Source organism: Cebus imitator, unplaced genomic scaffold (genome assembly GCF_001604975.1).
Source record: "Cebus imitator isolate Cc_AM_T3 unplaced genomic scaffold, Cebus_imitator-1.0 Scaffold387, whole genome shotgun sequence".
NCBI classification, from domain to species: Eukaryota; Metazoa; Chordata; class Mammalia; order Primates; family Cebidae; genus Cebus; species Cebus imitator.
Window position 1 is genome coordinate 74,451 of NW_016107702.1, and position 18,721 is coordinate 93,171.

At 42.1% G+C, this 18,721-nt stretch overlaps 1 protein-coding gene and 2 non-coding genes across 3 annotated transcripts in view; 2 read left to right on the forward strand and 1 right to left on the reverse strand.

Annotated features, from left to right (window-relative positions):
- The first annotated feature begins 853 nt into the window (after positions 1–853).
- On the forward strand, positions 854–956 carry LOC119468171. Its single transcript, XR_005196809.1, has one exon. It is a non-coding gene; the product is annotated as a small nucleolar RNA U13 (small nucleolar RNA).
- A 1,388-nt stretch (positions 957–2,344) lies between these two features.
- The window catches only part of FBXO40 (F-box protein 40), a 34,030-nt gene continuing 17,653 nt past the window's right edge, over positions 2,345–18,721 (forward strand). The window contains exons 1-2 of the mRNA XM_017508137.2: positions 2,345–2,462; positions 2,685–2,775. The gene's annotated coding sequence lies outside the window, so the exon portion shown is untranslated. The remainder of the gene's footprint in view (positions 2,463–2,684; positions 2,776–18,721) is intronic.
- LOC119468168 lies at positions 10,767–10,906 on the reverse strand. The gene has a single exon (XR_005196806.1). It is a non-coding gene; the product is annotated as a U4 spliceosomal RNA (small nuclear RNA).

The window sequence follows — 18,721 nt, forward strand, 5'->3', positions numbered from 1 at the left end:
TCTCTCTCTCTCTCTCTCTCTCTCTCTATTTCTCTCTCTCTCTCTCTCTCCCCCCCACCTTCTTTCTGCCATGGGAGGACGAAACATGAAGACCCTGGCCAGATGTCGCCCCTCCATCTTCCATCTAAGGCTGGAAGACTTCCTAGCCTTCAGAACTGTAAGAAATAAATCTCTCTTCATAAATTACCCAGTTTCAGGTATTCTGTTATAACAACACAAAAACAGACTAAGACAGAGTTATAATAAGCACAGAGATTGAGTTGACAATCGAAAACTTCCCACAAAGAAAAGCCCAGTTCCAGATGGCTTCACTGCTAAAATCTACCAAAATGTTTAAAGAAGAATTAACACCAATCCCTCACAACTTTTCCAAAAAACAAAAGAGGAAGGAACTCATTTTATGAGATTGATATTACCTGGATACCAAAGCTGAACAAAGACACCATAAGGGAACTATGGACTATAGAGAGTATCCCTTATTGGAAATGCTTGGAACCAGAAGTGTTTTAGATTTGGAGTTCTTTGCATTCAGAATATTTGCACACACATAATAAGGTATCTTGGGGATGGGACACCAGTCTAAACAACTCATTTATGTTTCATATATACCTTATATACATAGCCTGAAGGTAATTGTACAATATTTTAAATAACTCTGCATGAAACAAAGTTTTGACTGCATTTTGACTATGACTCATCACGTGAGGCCAAGTGTGAAACTCCCCTCTTATGGTGTCATGTTAGAGCACAAAGAGTTTTGGATTTTAAACCATTTTGGAATTCAGATTTTCAGATTGGGGACGCTCAACCTGTAACATCTCTTCTGAATATAAATGCAAAAATCCTCAATAAGATCCTTTTGTAGCTCATGAGCATGATGACTGGGCATTCACACAGATGTGTGAGAGTGCCACCCTCAAACTTCATTTCGACGTTGGCACATTACCTATCTGACTAGAAAAAAATCCTCAATAAAATACTAACAAACTAAATTTAGCAACATATAAAAAGAACATATACCAGACCAAGTAGGAATGGAAGATTGTTTCAACATAAAAAAAATTCATCAATGTAATACAAGATATTAATAGAATAAAGGACAGAAACCACATGATCATCTTGCTGGGCACAGAAAAGGCATTTGCTGAAGACTCACATTCTCTCTTGATTCACTCAACAAACTAGAACAAACTATCAAACTCCTGTCTTTCAACTTGATAAAGGCCATCTACAAAAATCCACAGGCATCATACTTATCAGTGGAAGACTGAATGCTTCCCCACTAAAATCGGAACAAGTGAAGTGTGGCCACCCTCATGCTCACCAAACACAGTGAGAACATAGTGCTGGAAGTTCTCGGCCGGGGGAAATGGCAAGAAAAGAAAGTAAAAGGCATCCAAATTGAAAAGAAAGAAGTTAAAATATTTCTGTTAACAGATGGCATGACCTTGAAAATCCTAAGGAATCCACAAGAAAACTATTACAACTAATAAACCAGTTCAGCAAAGTTTCAAGATACAAAATCAATGTAGAAAGTTTTTACAATTTTCAAATGCTATTTGCTCATTCCAAATAAGCTTGCCTCCATGGAGAAATATGTATGGAAGAATCCAGGGGAATGGTTAATTCGATGGCTGTTAATCACAGCTGAATTTAGCACACCTGCTCTGAGTCAAAATACATTCAAATAACAGTGGGCATTGTTGAGCATCTTGTATATGGTACATATCATTCATGTGCCTTAAGTGTATTGACATAGTTACAGGTGGTTACACTAAGTATCATCGCCATTTCACAGTACGGAAAACCAAAATAGAAGATGGTTAAGTAAATTGGTCAAAATCACATACCTAGAAAACACTAGTCAGGATTCTATAGTTTCTTTCCTCACAAGATAGCTGAATGAGTTTATCGTGATGATAAGATAAAGAACATCAGATTGGGAGTTAAACAAGTTCTCTGTGGCTTTCCTCTGGCTCTTCCACTAATGAGATGTGTGATGTTGGATGAGGAATTTCCCTCTTCTGAATCTCCATCTCCTCCTCTGTAAAAAGAGGGAGTTGGACGAAATGATATCTAAAGCCTCCTACAACCTCTAATTCTCTCACAGTGGGTTAGCTCTACACCTGGCTTCTGAATTACAAACTCTCCCTTTCCCAGCCACCTAGGAAAGACAAGGGCCGGGTGAGGACAGACACTTACTTGTCATGACAAGAGACAGGAGAAACTAAAGCAGGAAAGCATGTCACTTGCACAAGTTGCTGCTTCAGCCAGTGATGGGTTTAGGTGAGGAGCATGGTTATAATTAGAGGAGCAGCCGGTCCTGAATGCTCTGCCAGCCTCCTCCAGCACAGCTGGGCCAGCCACTTGCACATGCAGGAATCTGAGAGGCTTCTCTAGCCTTGAAAATGATCCTTCTTAAAAAGATTTTCCTCCTTCCTCAAGGGATAGAAAACCTATTGGTATAAAACCTTACTTCCCATTCAGTTTCCCCTGCTAAATGCCACTCCGGTAGAGGCTGAGTGTTGATAAATACAGGGGAAGGAAAAAGTCGTAAGCTGAGCCTGGTCACATTGCCCCTTGTGATATAGTTTTATTTTTAACTTCGCAACACTTGGACTATTTCTGTTGAAGTTTTCTCTCCTTTCCCTGCCTTCCTAACAGAACTCTGTCCTCTATTGCAGCTGATGCACCCTGGCCATCTCCCGGCAATCTGCTTACTTGCAGTGAAGGGTTCAGGTGCAAGCAGATGCTGACTCAGCCCGTTCTATTAAGGTAAGCATTCAAGCAGGAGCAGGTGCACCATGACGAGGACCTTCAGAGGTGAATATGCAGATGAAGCTGAGCTGCATATCACTTTTGTGTCCTGGGGAAGGGGATGATTGTTAAGCAAATTAGTTATGTAAAGATGTGGGGGAAAGGCTGGCACTGAGAATAAGATACAGCCATGCCTAAGTTTCTGCTTCCAATATAAAATCTTAGAGCAGGTGGAGTACTTGCTTTCTGACAGCTTAGGTTCTTTCTTCTATAATCAACCAGAATAGTTATGTGATATCTGTAAAGTTACAACATGGTGATGGTGGTGGGAATGGGGAGGGTGCAGGGGAGTGGAGGAGGTGGTGGGGAAACAAGCAGAAGGCCTAGAACCCAGAATTTCTATTTTCTTTCTTTCTTTTTTTTTTTTTTTTTTGGGAGAGTCTCGCTCTGTCACCCAGGCTGGAGTGCAGTGGCATGATCTTGGCTCACTGCAACCCCCGCCTCCCGGGTTCAAGCTATTCTCCTTCCTCAGCCTTCTGAGTAGCTGGCTAATATTTTTTGTATTTTTCGTAGAGATGGGGTTTCATTATATTGGCCAGGCTGGTCTCAAACTCCTAACTTTATGATCCACTCGCCTCAGCCTCCTAAAGTGCTGGGATTACAAGTGTGAGCCACCACGCTCGGCTCTATTTTCTTTTCTTTCTTTTTTGAGAGAGAGTCTTGCTCTGTCACCCAGGCTGGAGTGCAATGGCACCATCTCCGCTCACTGTAGCTCCTGCCTCCCAAGTTCAAGTGATTCTCCTGCCTCAACCTCCCGAGTAGCTGAGACTACAGGCACCTGCCACCACACCTGGCCAATTTTTGGATTTTTTTTAGAAGAGACAGGGTTTCACCTTGATGGCCAGGCTACTCTCAAACTCCTGGCCTCGAGTGATCCGCCGACCTCAGCCTCCCAAAGTGCTGGGATTACAGGTGTGAGCCACCATGGCTGGCCCAGAATTTCTATTTATTTAATTTATTTATTGTTATTATTTTTTGAGACAGAGTCGCACTCTCTCACCCAGGCTGGAGTGCAGTGGTGCAATCTCAGCTCATTGCAACCTCCACCTTCTAGGTTCAAGAGATGCTCCTACCTCAGCTTCTTGAGTAGCTGGGACTACAGGCCTGTGCCACCAAGCCCAGCTAACTTTTGTATTTTTAGTAGAGACGGAGTTTCACTATATTGGCCAGGCTGGTCTTGAACTACTGACCTCAAGTGATCCACCTGCCTCAGCCTCCCAAAGTTCTGGGAATACAAGGATGAGTCACTGTGCCTGGCCAGAATTTCTATTTTCTTTTTTTTTTTTTCTTTTTGAGATGGAGTTTCGCTCTTGTATCCCAGACTGGAGTGCAATGGCATGATCTCGGCTCACTGCAACCTCTGCCTCCCGGGTTCAAGCGAATCTCCTGCCTCAGCGTCCCAAGTAGCTGGAACTACAGGCACATGCCACCATGCCCAGCTAATTTTTTAATTTTTAGTAGAGACAAGGTTTCGCCATGTTGGCCAGGCTGGTCTCGAACTCCTGATCTCAGTTGATCTGCCCACCTCAGTCTCCCAAAGTGCTGGGATTACATGCGTGAGCCACTGTGCCCGGCCCAGAATTTCTATTTTCTAAGGTCTAAATTCTGTGACTTTTTCTTCAGCCAACACTTGCTGTGTTTAATTGCAAGTCATTCTCACGCAGCTTAAACTCATCTGCTGTGTCACACTATCGGTTAATAAGCACAATTGTATTTTCTGTATGTACTATTGAAACTCTGTCTGCAGAGTTTAAAGCCATTTTTTCTCCAACAATATTCTCTAAGTGTGGCCCTCTCCTCCCCAGCTCTCTTGAGTCCAAAGTGCATCCATGGAATATAAGTGAAATATTTTTAAAGTTGAAAACCTTGCATAGGATTGTGCATGAAAACCAAAGATTGTTACAAGGTTGAACAATTTTGCATATTCAGAGGGACAAAAGTAAAATGACTAATGATACTTGAGGTTTTAAAAGTTATAATTATAGATAGATAATTTCTTGCTTCTAGAATAGCTGTATAGTGTTGCATGCACTAAAAGTTGGCAGGGTAGGGGAGCAGTGTTTATTTTCTTGTTTTTCACTGGTTCAAAGTTCAGCTCAGGACATCCTGGGAAGTGGCCTATGCAGCAAAAGGGATTCTGTACACCCTGACCTTTGAAGTGTACAGGCTAACGCCACTGATGCCAAGTAAAAGGAGACCTAAAGCAACTATTCAGAAACCCTAGCTCCTGGTTCCTTCCTGTCTGTCTCTGTACCCTTCATATGTACCCCATGTCTCCACTATAGGTGTGTGTCTGGGTTATAATTATGCCTGTTTTCTGGGCACAAGCAAATTCACTGTGTATAATCACCTAACTTCATTTAATTTTTCCAGAGCTTCCAAGCACCAAGGTCTCCAAGGTGTATTCTGGGGTGCTGTCCTGGTAAAACTAGGGTGTGTTGGCTTACAAGTAACCAAACAGACAGATTGACTCACAGCTACCCCTAGATAATCCAGTTACTTTAGCACTTTCTTGGCCAATACAACAGTAATTTAGTACAATAGTACTAGTATGGAAGCACCAGATGTGAGAATTAACTAGCTAATTAAATAACTAATAAGTATAAAGGTAGAGAGATTTCTAGTATAGGTGGAGAATTCAGATTCTGAAGTGGAATGGATCTGGGAGAGGGTAGTTATGTTTTTAGGATACAGTGAAGGTACTGGAATTGCAGCCTGGAAGCAAAGGATTATGGGCACAAGTGTTGTCACCAGTGAGGTATGTGCCGGCAGTGGAAGGAGGTCTGACCAGAATATCAACAGAGGGTGATAATACCTCTTAAGGACCCACCAATGGGTCTAATGTGGGAATTATCCTCAGCAGATTGATCTTGTTAAAACATCAGGAAGACAAATGGATTACTTTATAATTAACTTTATACATTTTCTTTCCCTACAATTAAATTTTTCCATAGCAGGGAAGCAGTTCAACAATGCCTAATTAAAGTAACTAATTAATTGGCTGGTTAATAAGTTAAAAGTTAAAAATATCTTTGACTTTTAACTTTTAACCTTGTCACTTTCACTGAAGTTAAAGCTCAGAAATAAATCATTATTGCCAGGGCTAGCCACATGACAAGGCTGAATAGTTTAGACACTGACATCATGTGAGGGGTGCTGAGAGGGCCCCTTGCCTAAAAATATCTCCCTGACATCAACTCTGTTTGCCTACTAACTTTAAAATTATAGAAAAGAATGTTAAAACTATTATCTGTTAATCCCATTCTCTTTTGCTTGAGTCAGTGATTTAAATACACCTGCCATAAGTGTTAGCATGACTTTGTTGGCCAGCAACACTTGGTCACCACCTCCTCCTCCTTCTTCCAGGCTTTGTCCTACTCTGCCCTTGGTACCATCTAAGCTGCCAACATGCCTTGGCCATCAACAAGCAGGTAGCTTTATGGGGTGCTGTGATTTCTACTGACTTTCTCAATAAAACATCAAAGTGCAATAGAAAAAAAAAAAAGGGAAATAATTAGAGCCAGAGACTCTGGGAGTATAGGCAAGACATTTCACTTCTCAGAGCCTCAGTTTCACCTCTAGGAAACAAGGAGGTTAAAACATATCCTTTCCTTTCAAAGTGAGGTACTATCCTATGAAATCTAAAAAAAAAAAAAAAAAATCAAAGTGAGGTCCTTAGACATCAGCTTCATCTGGAGCTTGTTATAAGGGAAGAGTCTCAGGCCTCACCCCAGTCCCACTGGATCAGAATGTGCATTTTAAAAATGCTGCCTGGGTGGTTCCTTTGCACGTTGAAGTTTGAGAAGCTATGGAATAGCAGATTTCTTGTTATCCGCCTGATCCAGATTTTGGATTCTATGACTGCCAAGTGTTTAAAAGAACAAGTACTTTAATCCCCTGCAAACAATCTGGCCAGGGCTCAGAGTATCTGTTATAAACCCACCCCACTCAGGTCTTTTCTTCAGTGAGGCCTACATTAACCTAAAGTGAAATGATTTCTTTTTCACCTTAAAAAAAGCAGTCCCAATTAGCATACATCTGACATCACTCTACTTTCTCCCTAAATTTGTTTCAAATTATTCTCTCCGCTTTTAAAATGCTGCCCTTTTCCAGGTTCAGTTTAATTCAATTCAATCCTATTCAATGTTTGTTGTCTGAGTGCTGGGGGCAGTGTTGGCTCTACTCACTCTTCAGTCCCTAGGAGCCCATTCGGTGGGTCCTTAAGAGGTATTACCACCCTCTGTTGATATTCCGGTCAGACCTCCTTCCACTGCCTGCACACACCTAGCTGGCAACAACACTTGTGCCCATCACTGGAACCTCCCTCACCATTCTCACCATCACGGCAACTTTGCCAGGATCTGCTGACTCCCGCAGCCAATAGCAAGAGAGAAGGCAAGTCTCAATAGCCATGCTTACCTTTTTTTTTAATGAGCAGAATAATGCAGATGAGCAATAAAAATTACAGATTTTGGCCTAGAAAACAAAGATGCCTTCAAGTTGTCTTTATGGCATCTAGAAAGTTTCAGTCCTGAAGCAGTACTACTTGAATTCCTAAGTGCTTAAGGAATGGTTTGTGGTGATTAAAGGGGCCCCAAATTGGAGGGAAGTGTGGAGGTTTACATTCTTAAAAGAGGGAATAATTTTTTAAAAAATAGATTGAATATCATCAAACTGACAGTGGAATATAAGATACATTGAAATGAGGGTGATGGAAAATGGAAAGGTTAGACATGGGCTAGATGAAGGCCTGGAAGAGGGAGGTGACCATGAGAATGACTTTCCTCACAGAGTGACTCATCTATTACACACTCCCTATTTCATCTCATCTGATGCTCATGCAACCCTATGGGTTATTACTATAGGCCCTATTTTAGATTTGTTGTTGTTGTTTGGATGGAGTTTCACTCTGTCACCCAGGCTGGAGTACAATGGCGCAATCTTGGCTCACTGCAACCTCTGCCTCCCAGGTTCAAGCGATTCTCTTTCCTCAGCCTCGCAAGTAGCTGGGATTACAGGTGCTTACCACCAAACCCTGCTACCTTTTTGTACTTTTAGTAGTGATGGGGTTTCTCCACGTTGGCCAGGCCGGTCTCAAACTCAAGAGCTCAAGTGATCCACCTGCTTCAGCTTCCTAAAGTGCTGGGATTACAGGCATGAGCCACCATGTCCAGCCTATAAGCCCTATTTTTGAATTAATAAATTAGCTCTAGGGAGATTATCTTATTGAAAATCACTCAGCTAATTCGTGGGAGTGCTCATTGACTTACTTTATATTGGGGGTATCAGGTAAGGACTCTCTGTAGAGGTAACATGTAGGCAGAAAACTAATTGGCAAGAAGGATCCCACAATGCAAATACAGATCAAGAGAAGAAATCTCCTTGTAGAAAGAGCAGGTACACAGGCCCTGCACTGGCATAAGTGACAAGACCAGAGCAAAGTGCACAAGGGTGAGAGGTCAGGTAGAAGGGCAAGGAGGGGAGAGCTCATGCATGGCTTCATGGGCCAAGAGAAGTACTTCAGAGTTTATTTCCTTGTGAAGGGAATCAACTGGAAATTTTAAGTGGGGGAGTAATAACCTAGTTTTATAAATTGCTAAAAACGACGCTTTCTGCTGGTGAATATGGCCAATCCATTCTTCCCAAAACATGAGCTTTAAAATTCCCCTCGCAGTCAACATAATATGATTTAGAGTTAAATGCTTCAAAGATTCACACAGAACTAGATTTTACTAGATGTGCTAGATGTAGTTTAAATGGAATATGAGTTAGTGGAAGGACCTGGTGTGTGAATTCAGACATGGCACACGATGGAAGGAGTGTGAGACGGATTATAAAGCCTTTGCACTACACCAGTGACAGAGGAAGATGCCTGGCATTGGGCAGTGGTGGAGATGCAATAAGTGGGTAGAATTTGCCCACTCCCTTTTCCAGATCTTTCATCAAGGCCTTCCCACCTAACTGGCAATCTTCCCACCTTGGTCTCCAACAGTGCTGGGATTACAGGCATAAACCACTGAACTGGGCCCAATTTACTCCTTTCTGCATGGTCCACACAGCACCACAACCTGCATCAAATCGAGTTCCTGCCCCCTTGGCAGGTTCTAAATGCTTCTCTATTTCTTTAAAAAACAACCTATGCCTCAAGCTTGCGCACCTGGTCCTTCTACTATCCTATGTTTCATTTAAACGACATCTAGGCTGGGCGCGGTGGCTCACGCCTGTAATCCTAGCACTTTGGGAGGCCGAGGTGGGTGGATCACCTGAGGCCAGGAGTTCAAGACCAGCCTGGCCATCATGGTGAAACCCCATCTTAATAAAAAAAAAAAAATGAACTACATCTAGCACATTCCTTGTAGATCTTTGGACTATTTAAGTCTAAACTATATTAGTTTGACTGCTATCTCCTCTAGACAGGGGAAATTTAAAACTTATATTTTGGAGAAAACAGGTTGACCATATTTTTAACTTTAGTTCATTTTAAAGAGGATAGAACATACTGTTTTTTCAGACAAGAAGCAAGAATTTAAATGTGAACAGAGGGCATAGAAATTAAAAGGGAAATGGCACCTGAGTAGCCATACTCTGTCTCAGGCATAGATTTCTGTCAATGTTTTCACGGTGAAGAGTTTCTATAATCTAAGTGCTTTGATTTAGTAGGTGTTTCATTTTTAATATCAGAATCCATATTGCAGTATATACACACAAACATATATATATACATATTTGGAGATGGAGTCTCACTCTGGTACCCAGGCTGGAGTGCAGTGGCACAATCCCAGCTCACTGCAACCTCTGCCTGGGTTCAAGATATTCTCATGCCTCAGCCCCCCAGGTAGCTGGGATTGGAGGCGTGCATGATCATGCCTGGATACTTTTTGTATTTTTAGTAGAGAAAGGGTTTTTCCATGCTGGCAAAACTGGTCTCAAACACTTTATCTCAGGAGATCTGCCTGCCTCAGCCTCCCAAAGTGGTGGGATCATAGACATGAGTCACTGTGCCCTGCCAAGATATTTATACACATACACATACACACACACACACACACACACAGAGAGAGAGAGAGAGAGAGGATTTTGCTGGAGTGCAGTGGCATGATCACGGTTCACTGCAGCCTCGACCTCCCAGGCTCTAGCAATCCTCCCACAGTAGCTTTCCAAATAGCTGGGACTACAGGCATGCATCCGACTTGGCTGATTTTTTTTTTTTTTTTTTTTTTTTTTTAAAAAAGATTTTTTTTTTTTTTTTTTTTTAGTAGAGACAAGGTCTTTCTATGTTGTCCAAGCTGGTCTCAATCTCCTGAGTTCAAGCAATCCTCCCACCTTGGCCTCCCAATGTGCTGGGATTGCAGACATAAGCCACAGCATCTGGCCTATGTAATGCATATTTTTTTCAACCCTACAACCTTCCCTTTCACATTTGTATTTTCTGAAATGCAAAGTCATTGGGCCTGGATGCTCCTCTTGTTTTCTCTACTAAGAGAGGGCACAGTACGGGATATGGTTCAAAGAAGTACCAAAAAAATCACCATGGGGATAGAGGTGCTTCCTAAGGAAGGGCATCTGGCTCCTTTACAACCTGAAAAGATTGATATATGTGGACACTATTCTATGCCCCAACTCTAGCAATGGGCTTGCATTTTCCCCAAAACATGTGGATCAAACACATTTGACGCCATGGGGCTCTGAGGGACAAGTGCAATGTAGCAAAGAGTATATAGTTTAAAGACAGACAGACCTAGGCCTCCTTGTGCCTCAGAATCCTTTGTTCCATTACCAAACTAGAAATGGTAGTACCCAGCTCACATAGTTGTTGTGAAAATCAAATGAAGTGTTACGTAAAAGCTTAGGAAAGGCATTAAAATTTTATTTCTCTACCTCTATGACACTCAAAATGCAGAGAAATCTTTCTTTTTTATTTTTTTCATTTTTTTACTGAGATGGTTCAGTTTCCGTAGAGACTGCCAGAAAATTGTCAACACCGACTATATTTCAAGTCATCATGGCAGGGTATTGGGGAAAGTTTTCAATTAGCAATAATCGCACCTCGGACAAACCTCTGGCTACGATACTGCCATTGTGCAAAGCTAGAAATCTCTCAATCTAGGAAAGTCAGACAAACCCCATGGAGGATAAGGATCCTGTTACTGTGTATAGGAACAGAGAAGGGTAGGAGAACAGGGCATCTTCTATCACAAGGCAACTAATGATATAGCTAATTTGATCATTTTGGGGGAACACCAGTTGGCTTCTACTTAAGGTGATCAATCAACTGTCCAAGTTTGCCTGGGACTCAAGTGTTTTCTGGGACATGGGACTTTCAATGCTAAACCAGAAGAGTTCTAGGCAAATCAGGACAGTTGGTCATCCCACTTACCCAGACATGATTAGCCTATCAAGAGTTCCAGCTTGACCCTTATCTCAGTGAGAACAATTTCCCCCACATATACAACAAAAGGCTGAGATGTGATTTGTTTACTGATGTTAGGCTTTTTCATCTTCCCCCTTCCTTCCACTGCCAGACTTCTCTGGAGTGGTCTCCACTCACCGTGCCTTTCTGCTCTGCACATGTTCTCTCTCAAAGTCACTCATCTGGTATAGTTCCAGAGTCTAGCAGAAGAGCTTTAAATAGCAAATGGGGGTGGGGGACAGAAACCCAGCATCTTTATTATCTCTTAGAGAGAAATTTTCAAGTAACCTCAAAGAGCTGGAGAGCAATAAGGCTGTACCACAAATGTTTCCAGCTTCAGTAACACTGTTCCCAAGAACTGCACTCTATAGTGCTGAAGGGTAAGAAATGATTGAGCTTAGAGTTAATCACCAGTGTCCCTCCAGCCAGACACATACCTGCTGCTGGGGCAGAGCTCTCACTGCACATGGAAGCACCCAGAACTAACCAGCCCTTCTTTTCCCTTCCCAGGAACTGAGCTCTACTTAATGACAGAACAGGCTGACAAATATGAAGTTAGACATTCCTGGAGCTGGTAGCTTTTATCATAGAGCCTTATTCCATTAGTGATTTTCCCCCTCTTTCCCATCTAAAAACCAGCAGAGGACTCTGAATTATCCAGACTTTGTCCTAATTAGTGAATTTCTCTTCTGAATAAAAACAGATGGTTGGCTGGGCATGGTAGCTGACATCTGTAATCTCAGCACTTTGGGAGGCTGAGTTGGGCAGATCACCTGAGGTCCGGAGTTCAAGACCAGCCTGACCAACATGGAGAAGCCCCAACTCTACTAAAAATACAAAATTAGTCAGGTGTGGTGGCACACACCTGTGATCCCAGCTACTCAGGAGGCTGAGGCAGGATAATTGCTTAAGCCTGGGGGGCGGAGGTTGCATTGAGCTGAGATTGTGCCATTGCACTCCAGCCTGGGCAATAAGAGTGAAACTCCATCTCAAAAAAAGAAAAGAAAAGAAACAGACGGTCACATTCTCTCAGACAGGACATGCCCTGCCAACAGTGGAGTGTATGCTTAATAGCTTTTCTTTCCTCTAAGAGCAAACAACTTCAGCAGTTTTAAACTGAATCAGTGTTAAAGGGGAAAAAAAAAAAAGCAAACAACGCATTTTCAATGGCCAAGGGTCTCACTGCACACCTAAAATGCCACACTTGCTTTGGTAAGAGCTCTTTGAGGACCTCCCACAAGCAGTGGCATTGTCATCCTTGTTCTTAACTTTGCAGTATCATTTGAGGCTATAGCTCACTCTTTCCTTTGCATCTGTGTCAACATAGTCCTGACTCTTTTAGCTCTCTGGTCTCTCTTTTTCTGGTTCTACTTCTTCCTAATTTCCCACAAAGCCACCATACTTGGCTATGAACTTCATGGCTCCAATTTCTATTCCGTGCTTTTACTTCCCTGCTTATGGCTTCCCCTCTCACTTGTAAGTAGATACTTCTCAAATCTGCATCTCCACATTCCAGTCCCTCATCTTCCTATCCATGTGATCTATCATCCACTCAAGCAACTTGTATTAAACTTTCAGGACCCATCTTTCCTCCCCAAATTGTTCCCTCTTTAGATCTTATTAGAGACAGAATGCTTGTTCTCAGGCACTGCAAAGAGAAATTAGCATTCAGACAAAAAGTTTTCTTAGCAGGCAATTTTACTTTCTGCAGAAAGGGTACTGCTCATCAGCCATCTTGCCATAAGAGTACAATGAACAAAGGAAAGTCAGGCATATTTATTCTTTACCTATTGGGTCTTTACTTCTGTGTCTGATCTCCATTTGTTGAAGCTGCACAATCTAAACTGAACTTGAGACCGGGTGCGGTGGCTCACGCCTGTAATCCCAGCACTTTGGGAGGCCGAGGCGGGTGGATCACGAGGTCAAGAGATCGAGACCATTCTGGTCAACATGGTGAAACCCCGTCTCTACTAAAAATACAAAAAATTAGCTGGGCATGGTGGCGCGTGCCTGTAATCCCAGCTACTTAGGAGGCTGAGGCAGGAGAATTGCCTGAACCCAGGAGGCGGAGGTTGCGGTGAGCCAAGATTGCGCCATTGCACTCCAGCCTGGGTAACAAGAGTGAAACTCCGACTCAAAAAATAAATAAATAAATAAATAAACTGAACTTGATTGTCTAACAACTTAAAACTTTTCTAAATAGGTAAAGGCAATGGAGAACAAAGGAAAAGAAAAAGTGTAAATAAGGAAGGGAGAGAAAGTTGCTTGTGAAAGGACTTAGAAAAGTAATAACATAAATATCTTGGTTAAAGTACAAAGATATATAATGTACTATGTGCCTATGAGCACATCTAGCACAAATATCTTGGTTAAAGTACAAAGACATAGAATGTACTATGTGCCTGTGAGCATGTCCAGCACAAATATCTTGGTTAAAGTACAAGGACATAGAATGTATTTATTCCTTTATATCTAACAGCTACATAGGATAGGGCTTAACAAAGAGTTACTAGTAAAAAGCAAGAAGGCTTTGAAGACAGTCTTTAAAAGAAACTATTATTTCTAACATTTGGTATTACTAGTCTTTAACAAGAAGGGAAACTTTAAAGAGGAATTTTTTACTTTCTACAGATCTCTATTTTTCTCAAAAATTATAGCCAACATTCTTTCTTCCTGGTTCAAAATTTTGGCATCAACTTTGATTCCTTTTTTACCATCCCAGCCAGAAATAAAAATGTTATTCTCCCTTTGTAATGCCTTCTCTGTGTCTTATCTTGACTATTTTTACTGTCATCAGTCTCACCCATCCAAGCCTTCATCATATTCTCTACACAGCCGTTTTTAACTCTAGGTCTTCCTACCCCATTTATCCCTCCAGTACTCTTAGTTAACACCTCAATTACAGTGTTAAATGGCTCCCTACCATATAGCAAATAATTCCAGATGCTTTAGCCTAATATTTTAAAATTTCCACAGTAAGTCCATAATGGACTCTTTTTTTCCAAAAGTGACCTGGAATAAGGCAGGGGTCGACTTGCACATTACGTTGCATGTTAAGAGATCAGTAGCTGGATTCTTGAACCTGTGAGAATCTAAGAATCTGCTCTGGAACAGGACACTCTTTTCTGGCAGCAGTTAGGACATCAGGGTAGAACCCTCATAAATGAAATTCGTGTCCTTATAAAACAAGCCCAAGAGGGATCCCTTGCATCAATCTGCTGGCATCTTGATCTTCAATTTTCCAGTCTCCAAACAGCTTCTGTTGTCTGTAAGCTGTTCAGTCTAGAATCTTTTGTTATAGAAGGCTGAATGGACAAAAATGAACTGTGATGGAATCAAATAGGATCCAGCAGGAAATGTGTCCAATTGTTGCCAGAAAAGAGTGTCCCGATCCAGACCCCAAGAGCAGATTCTTAGATTCTCTCACAGGAAAGAATTTGAGGCATTCAAAGAGCACAGTGAAAGAGGAAGTTTATTGAAAGTTTACTGGAAACTACTCTGTTAAAGATTAGGGCATCCTCAACAAAAGGAGGAGCCCTCTAGCTTTTGTTAGTGTCTCTACTTGTAAGAAACTATAAATAGGTAAATTAAACTTGGAATGTGCAGACATGCTCTCGAATGTGCTCACTAAAGGTAGCGGCTGTCAGTGTTGTCAATGACCATCAATCCTTTAACCTCAGCTTACTCGTTAACATTATCTTTAAGTAAAGAGGGCTGCACTTTCAGGAAATCTGGATGTTCTGCAAGCTTGGTGGGAGATTTTTTTAGACGGAATTTTGCTCTTGTTGCCCAAGCTGGAGTGCAATGTCGCGCTCTCAGCTCACCACACCTCTGCCTCCTAGGTTCAAGCGATTCTCCTGCCTCAGCCTCCTGAGTAGCTGGGATTACTGGCATGCACCACCATGCCCAGCTAATTTTGTATTTTTAGTAGAGACAGGATTTCTCTCAAACTCCCAACCTCAAGTGATCCACCCACCTTGGCCTCCCAAAGTGCTGGTATTACAGGTGTAAGCCACTGCACCTGGCCTGTGGGAGATGTTTTGTCTGGCCATAAATATTCTGTAATTATAAGTGGTGGTCAGCTTGGGATGTGGCTATTTTCAGACTGTAAGTATTAAACTTATACATGCCTTGTGAGTGCCTCACTATTCACTTAAAGATGAAATCATTCTGGTCACGTTTTATTAAGCCAGAGGCCTCGTAAGTAGGGGTTTCTCTAACACATTTCTCCCTTCTGTCATGAGTGAACCCCTAATCCTAAGGGACGCTGAAGGACAGAGGTCAGTCTTCTGCAACCTCTTCTTGCTGAGAAAGGTCATTGATGTTAATTCTGCCTAACTTTAAGGGAACTGTCATGGCTGGGAGGGGCCTTCACCAGAGGTATTTTAAAGCTGTTGCAGTTGACTAGAGAAGCAATAGGTCTGTAGGTTTGTAGGTCACTCATAAATCGATATCCTGAAACATAGAAACTCATCAAATAAGAATATAGCTGTGATTATAAATCATGATATATGAGTACCATATGTTGTGAATTAAGGATTAATAATAAGAATAGGACCGAGTAAACCCTACATTCCATACAAAACATGCAGCAATAATAAAATACACAACATAAAGCTATGCCTATTCCAATTATTATAGCCAGGGTAACAAAAAGAACTTTTTCCACCATGATGGCCCTGACCCAAACCATGATGCTAGCCATTATCTAAAGACAGTATGGGAGTAGAGATGAGATAGTTTTAATTTGTTGATGCATATCTGTAGGGCCAAAAAATATTGTCTGAGTTATTTGGGATATATATACAATATTTACTTCTGATAATAGGTTCCTCCCTGTGCTGCACTCAGAGTATCTAGTGACATTCTGTTCTGCATGACAGCCTTACGCATATAACATATTTCAGCATTTATAAAAGATACACCTTCCAGGCTGTTACTTAAGGCCTATTGGGTAACATTGGCAATGGCCTCAACATACCAAATAGCATCTTCTAATCCAATAGATGGCAGGAAGAGTGAGGCCAGGTGATCACACCCATGAAAAATGGATCTGGTCCACATACTGGTTATGTGGAGAATGTTGGCTGGGTTGGCTTTTTTTTTTTTTTTTTTTTTAAAGACAGGCTTTCACCATGTTGGTCATGCTGGTCTTGAACTCCTGACCTCAGGTGATCTGCCCGCCTTGGCCTCCAAAGTGCTTGGATTACAGGCGTGAGCCACCATGCTGGCCTTTTTTTCTTTTTTTTTTTGAGACAGAGTCCCACTCTGTTGCCCAGGCTGGAGTGTGGTGGCATGATCTCAGCTCACTGCAACCTCCACTTCCCAGATTCAAGTGATTGTCCTGCCTCAGTCTTCCAAATAGCTGGGATTACAAGCGCACATCACCACATCTGGATAATTTTTGTATTTTAAGTAGAGATGGTGTTTCACCGTGTTGGCCAGGCTGGTCTCGAACTCCTGACCTCAAGTGATCCACCCACCTCAGTCTCCCAAAGTGCTGGGATTATAGGCATGAGCCACCAGGCCCAGACTGACTGGCTTTTTATATAGTCTTTGTCCAGTGACCTGGAGTTAAGTTTCATGTACAATGTCCTAGCCACCCAGAAGGCAATCATGGCAAAAGATTGGTGCCACATATCCACTGAGTTCCTAAGGGATGCATATCAGTTGAGTTTTGGTTGTTGTGACCAATTGGCAGCAGATAAGTCCATTTGTTGCAGGACTATGGTATGTTGGCATTGTCTTGCAGGAATCTATCCCATGACACAAGTAGCATTTGTCAAAGCATCAAGGGAGTGATTCCATTGTTCCTAACACAATGGGACTACCTGACAGGTATCCCGCAAAGGTGGTTAGTCACATAAAACCAACCCAAATTTGAAGAAATCATTCTTTAAGACTGGAGTCTTCAAGCTTTTTAGTTTGGATGTTTGTCTTTGGGTTTAGAAAGGAGGTGCCCAGTGCAAGAACCTTTTCTGTGGTCTCATTTACTGAGGATGGCTTCCTATGCCCAGAATTGCTAAAAGTGTTATTAATTGGCCATTGGGTTATATTGTTCCAAGTCAGGCCAGATATTTGTGCTCCTGTCCATTGTTTAAGGTTCTCTAAGTATGTCTGTAAGTTATCTAAGCATGTGCCTGTGTGAGGGATATCCACCAGGGCAAGCCTGAGGTGCTGGAGGAGGGCAGTAGCTCACAAATCCAGCAAGCGGACATCGGCATAGTCCTGTGACCATTTTAAGAAAAGATTTGAACCTAGTGAAAAGATGGGTAGGAGCCCCAAAACAGATAAGAATATAAGAGAAGCTATGTTCTATAGTTATATCCTGTAAGGGCATAGATATTGCTTACCCATAGCTGGGACAGACTTATACCAGTAAAAGTAAAAGATAACCAGGAGGAGGATCAGGAAGACTAACCTTGCCCTCAACCTTATCCAGAGCATCACTTTGTAGTAGGAAGTTCCCAGGGATTTCTCCTGAATAGGAAGCGTAGACCTTCTACCAGCTCACAAAAGTAGACTACATTATCAGACTGGGTGTTGGTAGCTCATGGGGCTTCATAAGAAACAGGTTTAATTTAAGACAAATGTACCCAACTGTGAATTCCTTGGAGTTTAATTGCTCTTGGAGTGCTCAGAGAACTTGATATGATCCTTTCCACACTGGGAAAAGCTGGTCTGCTGGAGATCCTTCTGTTCAAGTCTTTAGTAAGATTAAACACCCTAGTTGAACTGAAACAGAATTTTCCTCTCATGTAGGGAGGGAAAGCCTTTTGTATCCATATTCACACAGTGCATTTTGCATTTTTCCTAGATTGATGACATAGTTTTGTAATTAATGATTCATTTCATCTATTAGGAAATTGGCAGTTAGGATAGGCCTTCCATATATTAATACAAAAGCACTTAATTATGTTTCCCTTTGGAGCAGCTGAAACCTGCCTTAAAGCTACAGGCAATAGAGATAGTCAGGTCTCTGATGTTTCCTGGCAAAAATTTAGCTAGAATCCTCTTTGGCTTGTGATTAACCCTTTCCACCTTTCCAGAGGACTGGGGTCTCCCTGCAGAGTGAAGATGTTGTTGGATTCCTAATGCCAAGGATAGGTATTGGATTATGCCTGCCGTGAAAGCGGAGCCATAGTTACTTTGCAGTCTTTCAGGTAACCCAAACTGAGGATTATTTCTTTTAATAAACATTTAGATATGCCAGGTGTGGTGGCTCATGCCTGTAATCCCAGAACTTTGAAAGGCCTAGGCAGGCGGATCCCCTGAGGTCAGGAGTTCAACACTAGCCTGGCCAACATGGTGAAACCCCATTTCTACTAAAAATACAAAAATTAGCTGGGCGTAGTGGTGCATGCCTGTAGTCCCAGCTACTTGGAAGGCTGAGGCAGGAGAATCGCTTGCACTTGGAGGCAGAGGTTGCAGTGAACCGAGATTATGCCATTGCACTCCAGTTTGGGCGACAAGAGTAAAACTCCCATCTCAAAA